Source organism: Schistocerca americana, chromosome 7 (assembly GCF_021461395.2).
Source record: "Schistocerca americana isolate TAMUIC-IGC-003095 chromosome 7, iqSchAmer2.1, whole genome shotgun sequence".
Lineage (NCBI taxonomy): Eukaryota > Metazoa > Arthropoda > Insecta > Orthoptera > Acrididae > Schistocerca > Schistocerca americana.
Window position 1 is genome coordinate 147,473,324 of NC_060125.1, and position 17,291 is coordinate 147,490,614.

The 17,291-nt window shown below is 37.6% G+C and overlaps 1 protein-coding gene across 1 annotated transcript in view; it reads left to right on the forward strand.

Annotated features, from left to right (window-relative positions):
* Positions 1 to 17,291, forward strand: part of LOC124622346 (apoptosis-inducing factor 1, mitochondrial) — a 119,326-nt gene that overhangs the window by 2,004 nt on the left and 100,031 nt on the right. The window lies entirely within an intron of this gene.

The window sequence follows — 17,291 nt, forward strand, 5'->3', positions numbered from 1 at the left end:
AGAAAAGCTTGGGATAATGTGAAAAAAAGTAAATTTTAATGGTCTTTCGGAACAATTAGTTTGCATTTGTATTGACAGTATGTTCCACAAGTCCATAGTATATAGGCTTATAATATGCTTAAAGAACATACTAAGTTCAACATTGATTTGTAGGAGCACGTTAAGTTTCAAGCTAGTTATATTGTACATAAAGACTGGTTTGAAATTTCTCTAGTGATGCATAACATGCATATACACCAGGTAATAAAGGGAAAGGTACATGGTATTTTCGGATTTTATCAGCATTCACGTATGTGATAGGACTGATGGCAGATAATGATAATACATATTACTTACTGATGCTGGTAAGTTTTGAAATGGTTACCAGTGTGTGGAACGTGCTGTCAGAATAAAATTGTAAACTGCCTGTATGATTCTCAGAATTGGTTTGATTTTTATTTCTGACTTTTTGACTCCAATCTGATGCCCACATCATGCAGGTGAAAGGGTTTAGAAATAACTTCTGTAATTTTCTTCATTACAATGTGTCTAGTCTCCTGGCCGCAAAAGACTTTTGGGATTTAGTATTCCTTTTCTTTCCATACTCAAATCACATATGAAAATTAACTTAATTCTTTGTTTATGTAGTGTGTGTGTGTGTGTGTGTGTGTGTGTGTGTGTGTGTGTGTGTTTTTTCAGATGCACTACTTGAGTATGATAGCAGCTACCTCCTCTTTTATTGTGATTCTGACGCAATTGAAATGTGGTAGGACCTTGTTTGGTTACTGCTGACATTGTAACTGATTTATAGTCATTGCAACTTTTGAAGGGAGTCATTTTTATAGACTGACTAATCTGTAGTGTAGTCCAAGGTTTTACATAAGATGGAAGATCTGATTGATTGTGAGCTGGAAAAGCCAGTGAAATGTTCTAATGTTTTTCTTTCTTCTTCACTTCCCATGCCTTTTTTTTTTTTGTTTTTTTTTTTTTTTTTTTTTTTTTTTTTTTTTTGTTTTTAAGAACTGTGTTCCCCCACTGTGTAAGATTTTCATGTTTTTACTGCATTTCAAGGTATGGATAACATCATCACACACCCCTCCTCCCCTCCAAAATTTTCAGTCCGGATACTATGATATTTAAAACATGCATGACAATATAGTTAGCATGTTGGTTGATAACTTCAAGTTGCATAATATTCACTACTTTTTGACATGTTTGTTGATGACTTCGCAATCTGCAGTGAAATGTTTCTCAGCCATAAATTGTGCATAAAGATGTAAAGAAGAAAACAAATGTACTATGCACAGTATAAAAGTAGGAGTGCAATAAAATGAAAAGAAAAAAGAAAAGCTGCTGTAATCATCAGGTTCTGAGTGTAATATTTCCTTTAACAGATTTTCAGGGGCATATTTATCTCATTTTCACCCATGTCCTAGTTGAAGTATCTTGTTTCTTTTTCTTCTTTATAAGTAGTACTAAAGTTGGTGCAAACAGTGCTTTGCTTCGATAGTCATTCCTAGTAGTGTCAAATTATTTCATAACACAATACAAGCAGCATGACCATTGCTTCAAAATTGAAGTTAAATTTGATGAGCATGACACATTGACAAACTTTTTATTGTATGCCTGTACACTTGTGTGATGAACCTATGAACAGGACATAAAGAGTTTGATAAACAGAAGTGTAACAGAAAACGTAGTGATGACACTTTTTTTTGCCAGGATCTTTGTGTGTTCATTCCATCAGTCAATATTCATCCCTAAAAGCTTGGTTTGTTACTCCATCTATAGATTCATTACCTATGCCTAATGTGACAGAACTGGTTTCCCCCTTTTTGCTGAAATGCATGCTGTTACTTACTGCCCAATTGTAAACATCTTTCAGGGTTTCATGTGCCTTCTCTAATAAGAGTTAAGATCATTAGCAGATGTGAATTATGCCTACCTTTTTCATCCTGTTTCACAGCTCAGACTGGAAACGCAATTAATCTAGTGGTTCTATCTTGTTCTGTGATGTTTTATGGTCATGTGTCAGAATCCTAGGACAAGTCTAAGAATACCTCTGTAAGACCATCATCCTTGTCAAGTTATTAGAGTACCACTTTTGTGAACTTGATAGCAGCCAATTTTGTACTTATTCCACTTGGGAAACTTGTATTGGATCATGAAACTCATTGATCTACCTTTCATGACTGATTAGTTGTTTTCATGAATGCAGATGCTATTGAAACTGGCCTGCAGTTTTCAGTGCTCTCTTTATTACCTTTCTTTAGTAAAGGCACCATTCGTGCACACTTTAGGTACTCTGGAAAAATACATGAATTAAAGGACTCATTTATTACATTTGTTAATGGGGTTTGTGTGCTCTTCATTCTTGCGTAGAACGGAGACTGAAGTCTTATTCATACCTGCTGCTGACATCTTATTTTTAATTTCTGCTTTTTCCTGCGAACTTCAGGCTCCTTTGTGCACAAAACCTCATCATTGTGTTTGTGTTAAGTTGTTCTGAGTGATACATGTGGTTTAGGTAGATTTTGTTGCTACTTTTCCAGTGAGTCATGTATAAAATTTGCCAATTCCCGAGGATTTTCTATTGTTCTACCTCCATCTTTGATCTCCCTGTTGGTATACTTGTCTCTTCCCCTGAATGTTTCTTGTTTCATGACATACCACAATAATTTGCTTATATTTTCACATTATATATCATTTTGTCATTTAGTGATATTCTGCAACTAGTAGTGTCCTTCTAGATTTTTATTGTTGTTGTTGTTGTTTTAACTTGTGGCAGTAATGTAGGTGCTGTGGATTGGTGTAGGTAGTGCCTTTGTGAAGAATGTAGAAATCTGAGTATGTGGTAGGGCTTTCCGATACACACAGTTGTGTATCTATTTTCCCCAGATGCTGTTGTTGAAGTAGCTACTTGTGGAAATGCGCCCTCAAAAATTAATTTCAGCTATTTGCAGGATGCACTCTTCATTGCAAGTGCGATTGACAAATGCTTAAAAAAACTATGTAGTTCCTTTTGTAGACCTGCAGTTTTGTGGGTTTTCCCAATCGTGTCTTTAGCATTATTATTTTAAGTAATGATCAGAAAGGCCAAAATGCCTTACAAACACTTTTCAGTTTCCGCTCTCTGTGTTTGTAAGAATGTGGTCTTAGACTAATGCTGAACCTATGGATACTCTAGTAGCATTGTTTACAATTTGTGCACTGCTGATAGCTCAGAATGTTTAGAAGGCCATTACTAATTTTCATACTCAACCCCTGTATTAATATTAATATCAATGTTTCCACATATTATGTTTAGTTTTGGGTGCTGAGAGTCTTTCCAGCACTAGTTAATTTGTTGAAGAAAGAATCCACATTGCCTCTATGTGAACAGTACACACACAGTACAATTAACTCCTATTAGACGTCTAGCTTCGATAGCTAAACAGCTAACAATTCAAAATGTTTATCTAAATTAATAGTGTTCTGATCTTTTTCTGGCTTTAAAATATGTGCCACCCCTAATACAAATACATGATCCCACACCCTTTTAGGTAGTTCTGCAGTAGTAGCTTGAACATTATCACGATAGCACTACATGCTGTATTTCTTTATCTCCAGACCAGCACTCTGTAATACATACAGCTGTGCTGTTCACTTTTGATTTCAGAAGGGTTGCGTAACTGAGAATGGCACTTAAACTTTCGCTCACGAAATTTTACAAGCATTAAATAACAAAATAACACAGGTTGCTATTTTCTGTGACACTCTGTAGCACAGTATCCTTTTGTATCAGTGAAAACAATCAATTTTTTGCAAATATAAGTAATTGGATACTTTAAAAATCTACTCGCCAAGTGGTGACGGGGGGAAAACCTACATGTAGGTTAAGTAAATGTACAAGCTTTTGGAGCCAGTGGTTCCTTCAGGTATAAGGATTGAAGGCGAAAGAAAGCAGATTTAGGAAAAGGATGAGCAAGGTTTAGGAAATTGAGAGAATTTGGAAAAGTCGCCCAGAATCCTTTTCAGGGGAGACCTTAAGAGGATAGAATGAGAAAGAAAGACTGATTGTTGGGGACTGCACTGGACAAAATTTGATAATGTGAGAGTTTAAAGGTGGAAGAAAGAGTAATAAAGAAGACAGAGATTACTGGCTGAACATTGTGCAAGTGTTAATAAGAGTGGAAAGCTAAGTGCACTGTATGTGATATAGCTGGAGAGTGGGGAAAATAGATAGGTCAGAAATAAAAGATGTATAAAACTAAAAGGGAGTGGAAAAAAAGAATTGTTACTGATAACAACTTCTGAGACCAAATATATTAATGAAAATTAATGCCAGGTGTGTGGTGAGAACCAAGAATTTGTAATATAAGAGCTTTTTCTCAGTCTACAGCTTCTTTCCCCCCTTGCTTGTCCTTTTTTTTCTCATTTCTTCCCCCTCTGCTTCTTTTTTGCCACCATCTGTGAAACATCAGATATCAGCTGTAAGGGTGACACTGTTTGTGTTTTACATTGGTATAATTACCACCAAGTTATCAGTTCGGATGAATGAGCGTAGACAGATGGTACATACTAGTAACACGCAATAAACTGTTGCAAAGCTTGCTATACAACATGACTTTTGTGACCTCACTGCCTGTTTCACCCACTTGCCATCTAGATCCGTGATCCCAGACACCGTTTCCTTAGAACTCCACAGATGGGAACAAGGAAGTCCACAGATTGGAACTGGTGTTAAGGTATCCTTGGTTCTTGGCACCCACCTGGCCTTACTTACATTTAAATTCTTTGATCCCAGCATTTCTTTTCAGTTACTATTTCTTTTTTTCAGTCCCTTTTAATTTTTTATTTCTAACCTGTTTGTTTTTCCCCACTCTCCACTTTAAGTTCTCAGATTTTCAAATTTTGGCAAATACAATCCCCAACAATCGGTCTTTGCTTGTCATCCCGTAAGGTAAATCTCCACTTATGTGAGGTTCTGGGTGACTTTTCCGAACTCTCCCCATTTCCTAAACCTTGCCAGTCCTTTTCCTTCATCCCTTCTCCTTCTCCTTCAACCCTTCTGCCAGAAGAATGAGCCAATGGCCCCCAGCCATGTAATGTAAGTTATGTTGAAAGTTGAACTCGTTAATTTATCTTATTGTATGGTGGTGTAACACTGTTTATTTCCACAGTTCTGAAGATTCTTGTGTTGGTCGAGCGAAATGTGTAAAACAAAAAAAAGTTGTATGTGACTTGTGGCGAATCTATAGTTTTAATTTCTAATGCCTTTATATATGTTTTCTCATGTTGCCACTTGGTGAGTAGATTTTTTGTCTATACAATTGTCATTATATCCTTCTTCTAGATAAAGTGAGGTTTCACAGAATTGTTGTTATAGCTAACCAATGGATAATGTCATGTCTAAACAAAAGAATGCAGAAAGTTGTACTTACAATAGGTCACTAAGTTCTAATCACAGATTTACGTTAAACTTTGTACTCTTTCTAGCAGTCCATTAGGGTAACATAAAGTGCAAGTAGTAAGATGTGCTCCTTATGAAAATTTGAGAAAATCACCAGAGAACTGTTATGCAAGAGCAGGCATTTACCTGCAGGGGAACAGCATGCATTAGAAATTAAAACTATAGATTCGCCACAAGTCACATACAACTTTTTTTTGTTTTACACATTTCGCTCGACCAACACAAGAATCTTCAGAACTGTGGAAATAAACAGTGTTACACCACCATACAATAAGATAAATTAACGAGTTCAACTTTCAACATAACTTACATTACATGGCTGGGGCCACTTGTTACTTGTTATGTATGTTGTAAACACCTTCCTTCCGTATGCCGCACGCTAATAGTTGTAGATGTAAGAGGAATTGTGCCACCATCTATGAATGGTAAGCTTAATCTACGCTAATACAGGTTAGTTTTACTGCCATATACATGACATGTGCATTACGCCTGTAAAAGTGGCATTTGTAATTTTACTGTGTCCCTTTAAAATTATTGTAGTAACTGGGTATGTTTTTTAGTCTTGTATGTGTGAATGCCCAAAAAAGCAGTGAATGTTTGCCATAGTTTATTGGTATTACTGTTTTTTGTATTATGTAGTTTTATGCAAGACAATGAGGTAGCTGTCAATGAAAGTTCATATTGATAGGGCTTTGACTCTCTCAACAAGAACTGGTATGTCTTGCTGTTTAATCTTGGAATGCACCTAACCAGAGAGTGTATGTTAAACGTACGCAGCCAACCTAGTCCGTTATGTGTATGTTGGCCTGATATCTGTAACGAGTTGCCCTTAGCCAGGCAATAAGTCACCAAGTTGTAAGTTAAATTTGTTACTTAATGTGGAAGGGTAACAAATTGTAGTTCCACAGTTCTGAGGATGCTAGTGCTGGTTGAATAAAATGTGTCAAATAAAGAAAAAGTTACATGCAACTTGTGATGGCTATACATTTTTAATTTTTTGAACTTCTATGCATTGAATACCTGTGTGTTGAATATGGACCATTGCATTGCCAAGGTCTGAAAGATTCAAGCCTAAGCGTCTCTAAAAAATGAGATTTCACTATGTATTGACTGAATATAGCTACTATTGCTTAAGTGGTTTGTTGATTTTTCAATGGACGGTGCAGTAATATAACCATGTTTTGAAGTCATTAAGCCTTATTAATTTGATTTATAAATTTTTCCAAATCTGTCTTTTGCTCTCCTGTAAAATTTAATACTTTTGGTGTAGTCTTGAATCATTCTGACCTCTTCATGTATATGTGACATTCCTCAGATAATGCAAAAAACAATGTATTTACTTGAACTTTTATTGAATTTCGGGTGGTATTTTGCTGTGTTCTTAATATTAATTAATTACAAGTTTTATATTTATTCTTATTGACAAGTAAACACCTAAACGCATAAAGTTTTCCTGAAAATTTATGCCTGTCGTGATTTTAAAATCCCTTATACCTGCAATTGGTGGAGGTACACGGAACTGCTTCGCACCTGGACACTTCGACCTGCAGGCATTGGTTTTGAGGATGAGGGACAGGCTTGGAAAGCCTAAGTCAGGCATTAGTAAATAGAGGTGTAAATAACTTAATTCAATAACACAATGTTACAGTATGCCAGAATACAAGGGTAATGTACAAATAATTGTCAGGTGTACTTTAGAGAACAAATAGTGTATGTGCAAGTTTTTTGAAAATCACATAATTTACTGCAAACATGGAGATTTCAGATTCTTTGACTACTGCAAATGACGAATGCATTAAGATTTAAAGCATAATGTAGTTATAAAAATGCCAGTTCAAAGATGTATTTGTGTACTGTGAGAGTCTTCTGCATGAAGCGGACTTTACTTTGAAATCAGAACAGTCATCCATTTTCAGGATAACTTTGTGTTTTGTCGTTTACTTGTCAACAGTTCAAAATGTTTGTTGAAATAATTACAGTTAGTGAACAGCCAAATGACATTGCAGATTAAACATTCATGCAAATACACTTGTTTCTTCATTACAGTACCTTCTCAGTGTCTTGTAAATGTAAGTAATAGAACCACTTTCCAAAAAATATACATGAAAGAGAGAGATAGGCTAAGTAGTACACCTTACAACTAGAACATTATGTTGTCCTAATGGACCACTAGAGGGGTACAAAGTTTGAAGTAAATCTATAATCTGAATGTCATGCCCTCCCTTAGTAATCAAGCCAACACAATCAGAGGAGATTCCTCTGACTTGGAAGAAATCACAAATTGAGCTCCCCAAGGCTCACTCTTAGGTCTGCCATTGTTCCTCTCATATGTAAATGATCTTCCTTCTAAGACACAAGCAGAATTAATTCTTTTTGCAGATGAAAATAGTTTTATAATCAGTCAGAGTATATATACGGTAACACAGGAAACTGTTAACAATGATGTGAACAGTGCCATTGGTTTTCTGAGAAAATACTAAGTTTTTAAAAAAGACAACATATTCAGTTCTGTATATCTAGAGGAACTACATGAAGGTTAAGCGTAACACACCGTGATAAAATAATTAGTAGTATGGATACTTCAAAAATTTGAGGTGTCCATATTGATGAGGATTGGATCTGGAAAAAGTGCATTTTGGAACTCCTAAAACAACTTAGTTCGGCCCCATTTGCACTTAGCATCAGTATGAGAGAGAGATCAGCAGCTTGATATATTTTGCATATTTCCATTTAATAATGTCATACGGCATAATATTCTGGGGTAACGCTCCATATACAAAAAAATACAGTGCTCATACAACCATATGCCAACAGCAAAACATGTCAAAGGCTTTAAGAAGACCATGCAGTGCTTCACAACAAAAAATTGCCTCTGATGTGCGTGACATCACAATTGCTTAATTAGATTCGTTTGAGCAGTTGCAAGCGAGCTCATGTGCATGTGCTGTTGAGTTGCATATGAATAGTGCCTTCTCCCATTTCTGGCTGCAGAATTGTGGCAGTTAGCTGTATAAGGAGTGGCAGCAAGCAGCCAGATACTACCCAGAAAAATTACTGACGCACGTAAGTTGCCAGATTCATGCATGTGCAGTAGGCCCGGAACTAGGGGGCGGGGGCAAACCAGGGTATAAACCAGGGTATCTGCCCTGGATGGCAATTTCAGGGGAGGAGGGGGGGGGGGGTGCCAAATTCATATTCTTGAGGAAAAAGACCTTGTCTCACAAAGCACTTAGCATCCAGTGCACGGTGGTCTATCGATCATTCATACTATTTTGAAACACATCCCTGTTGATTTTTGAACGAATTCTAAGTTGATTTTTGAATGAATTGTAAGTTGATTTTTGAATGTGTGCATAGTGTACATGATGTCTCTGTCACGGGAACCCCTGTTGCATCTAGAAATAAACTTTACTGCAGACAAATGGGGACGAGCCTATACAAGCTGAGCGGAAAACAGCCGAATGGGTAAATGCCCAATCGCTGTTTGTGGTTGACTGGGTTTGCGAATGATCAGCGTTGTTATAATACCTAGCGAAATCAATAGATTCAGATTACCAGAGTGGAAATAAATGGCTAATAGGAATTACCTTCTAGATGTATCCAAGAAATTGACATTTTGACAGAAAATTTTTGGCCAGACTGCACACTGGTAAGGGCCTGTTTCATTTCCAGCTAGCAGCCGCTAAAGTTCTATTTTGCGAGTAGTGTGAAAATGTGTTGTACGAACATGTAATAATGCCTAACTGGAGAATAAAAATGGGTTAACTAAACTGGTTATTGTGGCAGGGTTAGTGAAGTTAACTGGAGAGTAATTTTTGACACTGGTAGGAATAGTTACAGAATTAGTGATGACAAGATCGTTAGTTAGAACAAGGAAGGAGAAGAAACAGAGACGTCACACAAATTATTGAAGAATATGCCTATTCCAAATTTATATAAAAATTTCTTTCTACTACTTTTCGATCTCATGCTTCAGAAGCTAGAGCGTATTAATGAAATGTGGAACTATTTCCTCATAAAACTTTTTGCTTGTATTAGGCCTAATAGGCATTTGACATTGCTATTGGCGAATTATATTCTGTCATGTTATAAAAATGACCATTTGTGCCAAAAAATTTTTGTTTATTTGGTGTATGTTACAATTGCTGCAATATTAGCCTATTACAAACTATTACACGTTTGAATTCCACAGAATGAAATACAGTGACGTGCTATAGAAGAATGCTGTGAGAAGAGGCGTGCACTGCACTTCGGCACACTTAAGACCAAATGACATGTAAGACATAAAGATGTGTGCTACAAAATGAATGTATTTTTGAAAAGTCAATTTTTTAAATTTTTGGTGTCCTTCCTCAAATGTTGATAAACTGCCAAAGTATGATGTCAAAATTATTCTGGGGGATTGTAATGCTAAACTAGGTAAAGAGAAGAGAACCAACCTGTGGCAGGTCGTCATAGTAAACACCTGGAATCAAATAACAATGGTTAGAAACTGATTGAATTTGCTTTTAGCAAAGGACTAGTGATTAAAAGCACATGTTTCTCACAGAAACAAAGACATTCATAAAGAGACTTGGATATTGCCATATGGGTTGATGACAAATCAGATAATCATGTACTGATAGATGGATGGCAAGCCTCAGATATTTTGGATGCGATTAGCCACCGAGGAGTGGATATTGACTCAGGCCATATTTTGGTAAGAATCAAAACCTTAGAAAGGATTGCAGTTAAAGAGTTGGGGTAAAGTAAGTTCTACAGTGTGGAGATGCTCAAAGATCAGAAGGAAAAGGAAGAGTATAGGAACTAAGTGCAAGAGAAGTTGCAAAAGATCAGCAGGATGGAGGGAAAGGATATCAATGTACTATGGGAGGACACTAAAACAACTTTAAATACAACAGCTCAAGAGGTACTTGGAGAAAAAGGAAAACAGAAAAGAAATGGATGGTTTGATGAGATGTCAAAGGTGCTAGATGGTAGAAATCAAGCTCGACAAAGAAAGCTAAGAATTTAGTGTGGATTAAAAAGAGAGTAGAGGAAAGGGAACGGATGGATGAAATACAGAACTTTGAAAATAAGCAGGGGAGGAAATTCTTTTATGGGGTGGAATAAATAGAGAGGATAACAGCCAAGGATGGAAATGCTGAAATATGACAGGCAGTTTGATAGTTGGACAGGAAAATGAGCCATGCTGCGGCTCGTGTTGGTGCTGCTTGTCGGTTTCCATCCTCTGTTGGAGGCCAGACCATATTGTATAGTTGACATGGTTGCAGTTGTTTGTCTTCTTCTCATGTTGACTGGCGCCACTTGGTTTCGCAAGTGTTGCCTGTCTCACCCATTTGGTGATCAGTTGCCTGTCTTTTTAAATTAACCTTTGCTATTGTTTTACGGTATGTTAGTTAATTTTTTTTTATAATTGCCGTTCTTGGTGTTAAATGCCTTCAGCCGTGACTGTGGTTATTTGCCTTAAAATTCTAATTGGGATCACATTGGCTTGTTTTTAAAACATTATTTGCTGTGTCTGTATTTTATGCTCATTTGGTAAATTGTAACACACTGAAAGCACTATTAATTACACAGTTGTTTATTCCTTCATTAATAACATGTGATATATTTATTTATTGCTGAGTCTGGAATTACCGTTTTAAAATAAATGTGTTGTAACTGATTATGGCCCCATCCACAATCGTAACCGAATCCTGCCTTCCTTGACTTCCAGGTTTCAGAAAAAATAATAGAAACATGGGCACAACATTTTGAAGTGTTACTGTCAAACAGACATATAATTAGTGGAGAAAGAAATGGAGGGGCTAGAGAAGAAACTGAAGAAGAACAAGAGGTGGATGGAGATGAGAAGCAGTGAACACAGAACCACCATCGATAAAAGGGCTAAGAGTAATTATAAAGAAACTTGAGAATAACAAAGCTCCTGGTAACGGCAGAAATGATAAAACACAGATGTGAAATATTAGTATGGAGGGTACATAAAATAATTACAATGGCCTGGAAAACAGAGAAAATGCCAGAGGACTGGACGTTAGCAACCGTCTGCCCTATACATAAAGGATCACGCATGCAGTGTAAGACCTACCGAGGAATATCTCTACTTAGTATCGCCTACAAAATCCTTTGTACAGCTATAACAGGGAAAGTAAGTAGAAGAGCAGAAAAGATTCTAGGCAAGTACCATGCAGGTTTTAGAGCTGGGAGGTCTACAGCTGACAATACGAATGATGCTGGAGAAGACTTAGGAATATAATGTAAGATTAGAACATCTCTTTATAGACTTTGAACAGGCCTGTGACAGAGTTAAAAGATGAACACTGTTGAAAACCATGCAGGTATTCAAATTTCCTAAGAAGCTAATAAAATGAAGTTGATCTTGGAAAACAGTAAAAGCCAGGTTAAAGTTCAGGGATGTCTGTTAAGATCATTCCCAATGGAAGGAGGACTAAGACAGGGAAACCCACTATCCCCATTACTATTCAACTTGCTATTAGAGAATGCAGTAAGATCAGTAACCACAAACCCAGGAGGCAATATTTACAATAGACTTTTGCAAATCTTAGCCTGTGCAGATGATGTAGTAATAAGTGCTAGAAGTATGGAGGCGCTCACATCAGCCTGCAAAGAGTTTGAAGCCGCTGCCATGAACTTTGGTTTAGAAATTAATGAGACAAAAACTAAGTGTATGGTAACTGAGAGAGATAGAAGAAACACATGATCTAGAGTTAGAAGGGTACGACTTTGGAAGAGTAGATAGCTTTATTTATCTAGGCTCAGTAATAACACCAGAAAACTAAGTGAAGGTAGATATAACAGATCGAATTACGGCTGCCGACAGATCATATAGAGCACTATATACCATGCTCAAAAGGAAGAATCTTAAGTAGGAAACTAAAGCTGACACTGTACTAAACAGTGATCAAACCAGTTCTTGTGTATGGCGACGAGACATGAGTACTTATGGAGGTTTTGGAGAAGAAACTAAATATATGGGAAAGGAAAGTGCTGAAGAAGATTTTTGGTCCTGTAAAAGAAGGGGAGATATGGAGAATTAGGACTAATGAAGAAATAAGGGCTCTGTACAAAGAACCTGATGTGATAACCTCAATCAAAATGGGAAGGCTAAGATGGTAAAGACATGTCTGGCGTGCGACAGAAGAAAGGCTCCCGAAGATGATGATGGAACATTCTGGTGAGAGAGGAGGAGGAGGAGGAGAGAACGACCACGTGTGAGATTGCTGTAAGGTATGGAAGCCGACCTGAGAGCAGTGGGAGTGAGGAGGTGGCACAGGTGTGCTGAAGACACACACAATTGGAAATCTGTGATTGAGGAGGCCAAAGTCCTCAGAGGACCGTAGTGTCATGGAGTCAGTCAGTCACCTCAAATGCTCGAGGGAGGGGGCACCACTATGTAGTACTGCCCCAGTTCAGAAATAACGTATATCCATAGCTGATGCACAGAGCAGTTTGAATTGTAGTGGGGAGGTGGGTGGTCTCCACATGACCCCTGTTCATGTTTAGTGATTTTGCTGTTCCCTCTTCGTTTACTGCTCTCATGTCTAATGAAAACAAAACTGATTTCTGTGGCTGGGAGCTATCAAATGAATCAAAACACAGTCACATAACTACAGAAGGCTAAAATATTTTATTAGTTTCAGATTTTATTCTATTTCCACTTTTTGACAGTCAAGCGTTACCCTCCTTGCAGAACAATGAAGTTATTTTTATCGGTTTGCTAAAGAAAATTGGCTTTTAGTAATCTTTTCTGCTGAGGCAGTCAACTTATTTGAAACGAAGTGTTTAATTCCACACTATTGGCTAGTTTCAACTGTTCGCTGCATTTCAAGTGCTCATTTTCATCTTGTAGCACGAATTGCATTACTCCATAATAAAGAACCAAACATGAGGTAATACAGTACTTGTACTCCAAGAAACTTTGCATCCGTATCTGGACGTATGCATATGCACTTTAAGCTGAATTAGGCATTTTAGTATGGTCCACGAAATTCCGATGCTCTTGGCGTATCCTTTAATGTCTTGTTTCTTTTATGAAATAATGTAAGATCTTTCAATGTTCTGCACGTACGAATATACAGGCTTCCTATACCATCGTAGCTACGCAAGTGCGGTGACGCCTGTTAATTGGCGCTCTCTGGCAACTGCTGAAACGAACCTATTTCCAACAGGTCATGGGATAATATTGCGAATGGTTGTTTCAAAGTAAGTTTCCTTTTGCACAAGATGAACTACATGTGAGAATGTAAGATGAATTTCTTGAATCACAGGGCATTTGACTCCCATTTAAAAATCAGCTCTCAGAGGGTGACCATTTAGAATAATTTCGAGCACAGATCAGACATTTATGTCATTGTTAAAAATTTTACTGGCACGTTGGTAATGTAAAACACGCAAAAAAGATCAGTAGTATATGTGAAAGCTTAGCTTAGCTTCTCTTGCAGCTTATTAATCGTAGATACCAATGTTATATGTAAAAGCTTTTCTTTTCTTTTATCAACATTATTCATATTAATTTAAACAGTTAACTTTTCCTATCTTTGTGTTCGCGCTACTTACAGAGTAACAGTGATGTTGCTATTGGCTGACTACGTCACGTGTCCTATGCTCTGAATATCCGCTGTCATCGGCTGGTGAGATCAAGTGACATGAGCTATGACTGGCTTACAAAAGCACATCGCAATCTTGATCTCAATGCTTCGGAAAGTAACAAATGGTGTTTGGTGGAATTTGAATGTATACTTTCGTAATTCAAAAATATGTGATATACATGTTGCTGCACTTCAGACATCGTTCCAGAATGTGTTCCCCCCCCCCCCCCCCCCCCCCCCCCCCTGAGTTTAGTTTTCTAAAGTGCTGGGAAATTCTACACCAGTGTATAAAACCATAACCATTCAAAGGGTTGATAAGTTCTACAGTTCCGAGGAGAAGTATACTGTCACTTACAATGGAAAAAAGTGTATTTTCATCAGGGACGAAGTGTACTTTTAACCAGGAAATCCGGGAAAAATCTGGGGAATTTTTTTCCTCGTCCGCCTATACACCCCTTAGTCTCTTCACACAAACATTTGTGCTTTTCCTATCTTCACTACTCAGTCAGTCTGTTGCACATTTCTTACTTCTGCCCCAGCTTGAGGGGTCTCCCCCCTCAATTCCAGCATCTTGAACCTCTTACTGGTAGACACAAGAAAACTGTTAGACACCATCCTCATCCTGTGAGCCCTCTGACCAACTGCAAGTTCCCAGCCATCCTCCCCACCTCTGATTTTTGTCATCCTCAGTAGCTCTTTCTCGTAGTGTCATACAGATATGCTTGAAAGGTCCAGATCTTCCTTTCCTGCTCCACTGTTAAGCCATTCTTGTTGCATATTTTGTAGTTGCAAGAGAGCGCTTTAGTGGCTTCAGCACAGTTCCCCTCTCCCTCCAGGTGAGATCGTTTGCTACAGCTCCCACTACTTCCCTACAGCAACTCCCACAGTTCAATGGTAAAAACCCAATAGCAAAGGAGAAAAACCATATGTGGAACTAAAAGAAAATTCTGAGATGTAATACATATCTTTCACTCTAAAAGAATGTAATGTCTACTGATATGTAGACATTTGTCAAAACATGCACTTAACAGAAATTCCAAACATCAGATATTTCCTAAAACTAATTCTGAGATGCTAAATCTTCACTTCTGACAAGAAAAAAGTCACTTGTGTCACTATTAACAGCAAAAGATATGAATAAAAATACATATGGATGTGCACGTGTAAACGAAGGTCAAACCTAGATAATGACTTACGGAAATTCAGTGTACAGGATATATATCTGCAAAAAGTATTAAAAATGCAAAATAAAGTAAAGAAATAAGTAAGTTCAAAACTTACATTGTGACGAGCACTAAAATCACACTTGTCACAGAGCTGAATGCACTTCTGTCACTGGTCCCTCTATATTATGTATCGAGACCGCTTATTCTGTGCTCCATTGCTTTCCCATAGTTTTGATACTTTCCTGTTTAAAATAATCAATTTTATTGCAAAGTATAGTTAAGTATCATTTCAAGTACTCTGTGCACTTTTTGGCTAAATTTTAGTCATGTGCCCATTTAATGCATGTATAGGTTTCAAAATCAGTTGGGGGCTGAAATTTTGGAAGGTTTTTAAGAAAGTGGATGGTGAAAAAGATTTTATTCTGTCTGTGTATTCTTTATTTTAGCACTGAACATCTTTGAACTTGGCAGTGAATTTACAGAGCTGCCAAATCAGCTTTCAATTTCTCTTTGTTATATGGTTTCCATCTCTTGTTTAAATTTGCCTTCCTTTAACTAATCATATGTAGGTCATTGTCTTTGCCAAGGTTGAAAAGCTGCCATTTGTTTTGCATTTTATGGCAATTGCGGTGATGAGAAGTCTTGAATTTTGATGTATGTTATGGGAGGTTTTCCACTGACTATTTATTTTGGTGGTCAGGCCTAAGAAATTTATATTGATGCCTGCTTGTTTTGTGCAGTGAACTTCATATTTGTGTTAAAACTATTTAATGGCTTGTTTGGTTCAATGTGTCATCTTTTGTGCTTTCTAAAATTGTGGTATTGTGTACATACCTTTGATACTTTTTCTGTGTGTGTTTGTACATACATTATCTGAAGTACATGTCATATTTTAATGGTATCACTTAATACAAGTCACTAGATTTGCTACCATTATCAAGTACAAAATTCAGTGTTATACTGAATGCATAACATAACTGCTGTACACACATGCAGCATCAAAATACTTACCTGGTTTGCTTCGGTGTAGTTTACCTGTCAATGTATGAATAATGTATTTAGTTTTAAAAACAATCGCCTACATATCTGTTGTTGTTCCCCTCAATGCTCCTCACCCAGTAAGACTGATAATTGTCAGAGTAATATCAACAGCACTTGAGGTGTGGAATGGTAAAAATCTTAGAATTAAAGTTATTTTGTGAAAGAAGCAAGAGGTGATTGAGAACAGAACAGGAAAGGGAGTGAGTAGAAATGGTACAAAGTATCTGTTGTCTTTGAAACGCCAGAAGAGTAGCAACTTCCATATTATCTTTATCCATTTGCTTTTATAGTTAATTCTTAATTTAGTAGTTCTAATATATCTAAAAACAAAGATTCTGTAACTTACCAAACGAAAGCGTTGATATGTTGATAGAAGACAATAAAAAACACACACACAAATTTCAAGCTTTCGCAACCCAAGGTTGCTTCATCAGGAAAGAGGGGAGGAGAGGGGAAGACGAAAGGATGTAGGTTTTAAGGCAGAGGGTAAGGAGTCATTCCAATCCCGGGAGTGGAAAGACTTACCTTGGGGGGGGGGGGGGGGGGGGGAAGCACAGATATACTCTCTCTCTCTCTCTCTCTCTCTCTCTCTCTCTCTCGTGCGAGAGCGCGTGCGCACACACACACACACACACACACACACACACACACACACACACCCATCTGCACATATACAGACACAGGCAGACATATGTAAATGCAAAGAGGTTGGGCAGATATGTCAGTCGAGGCGGATGTACAGAGGCAAACCTGTTATTGAAAGACAGGTGAGGTACGAGGAGCGGCAACTTGAAATTAGCGGAGGTTGAGGCCTGGTGGGTAATGGGAGGAGAGAATATATTGAAGGGCACAAGTTCCCATCTCCGTTCTGATAGGTTGGTGTCAGTGGGAAGTATCCAGATCACCCGGGCAGTGTAACACTGCCAAGATGTGCTGGCCGTGCACCGAGGCATGTTTAGCCACAGTGTGATCCTCATTACCAACAAACACTGTCTGCCTGTGTCCGTTCATGCGAATGGACAGTTTGTTGCTGGTCATTCC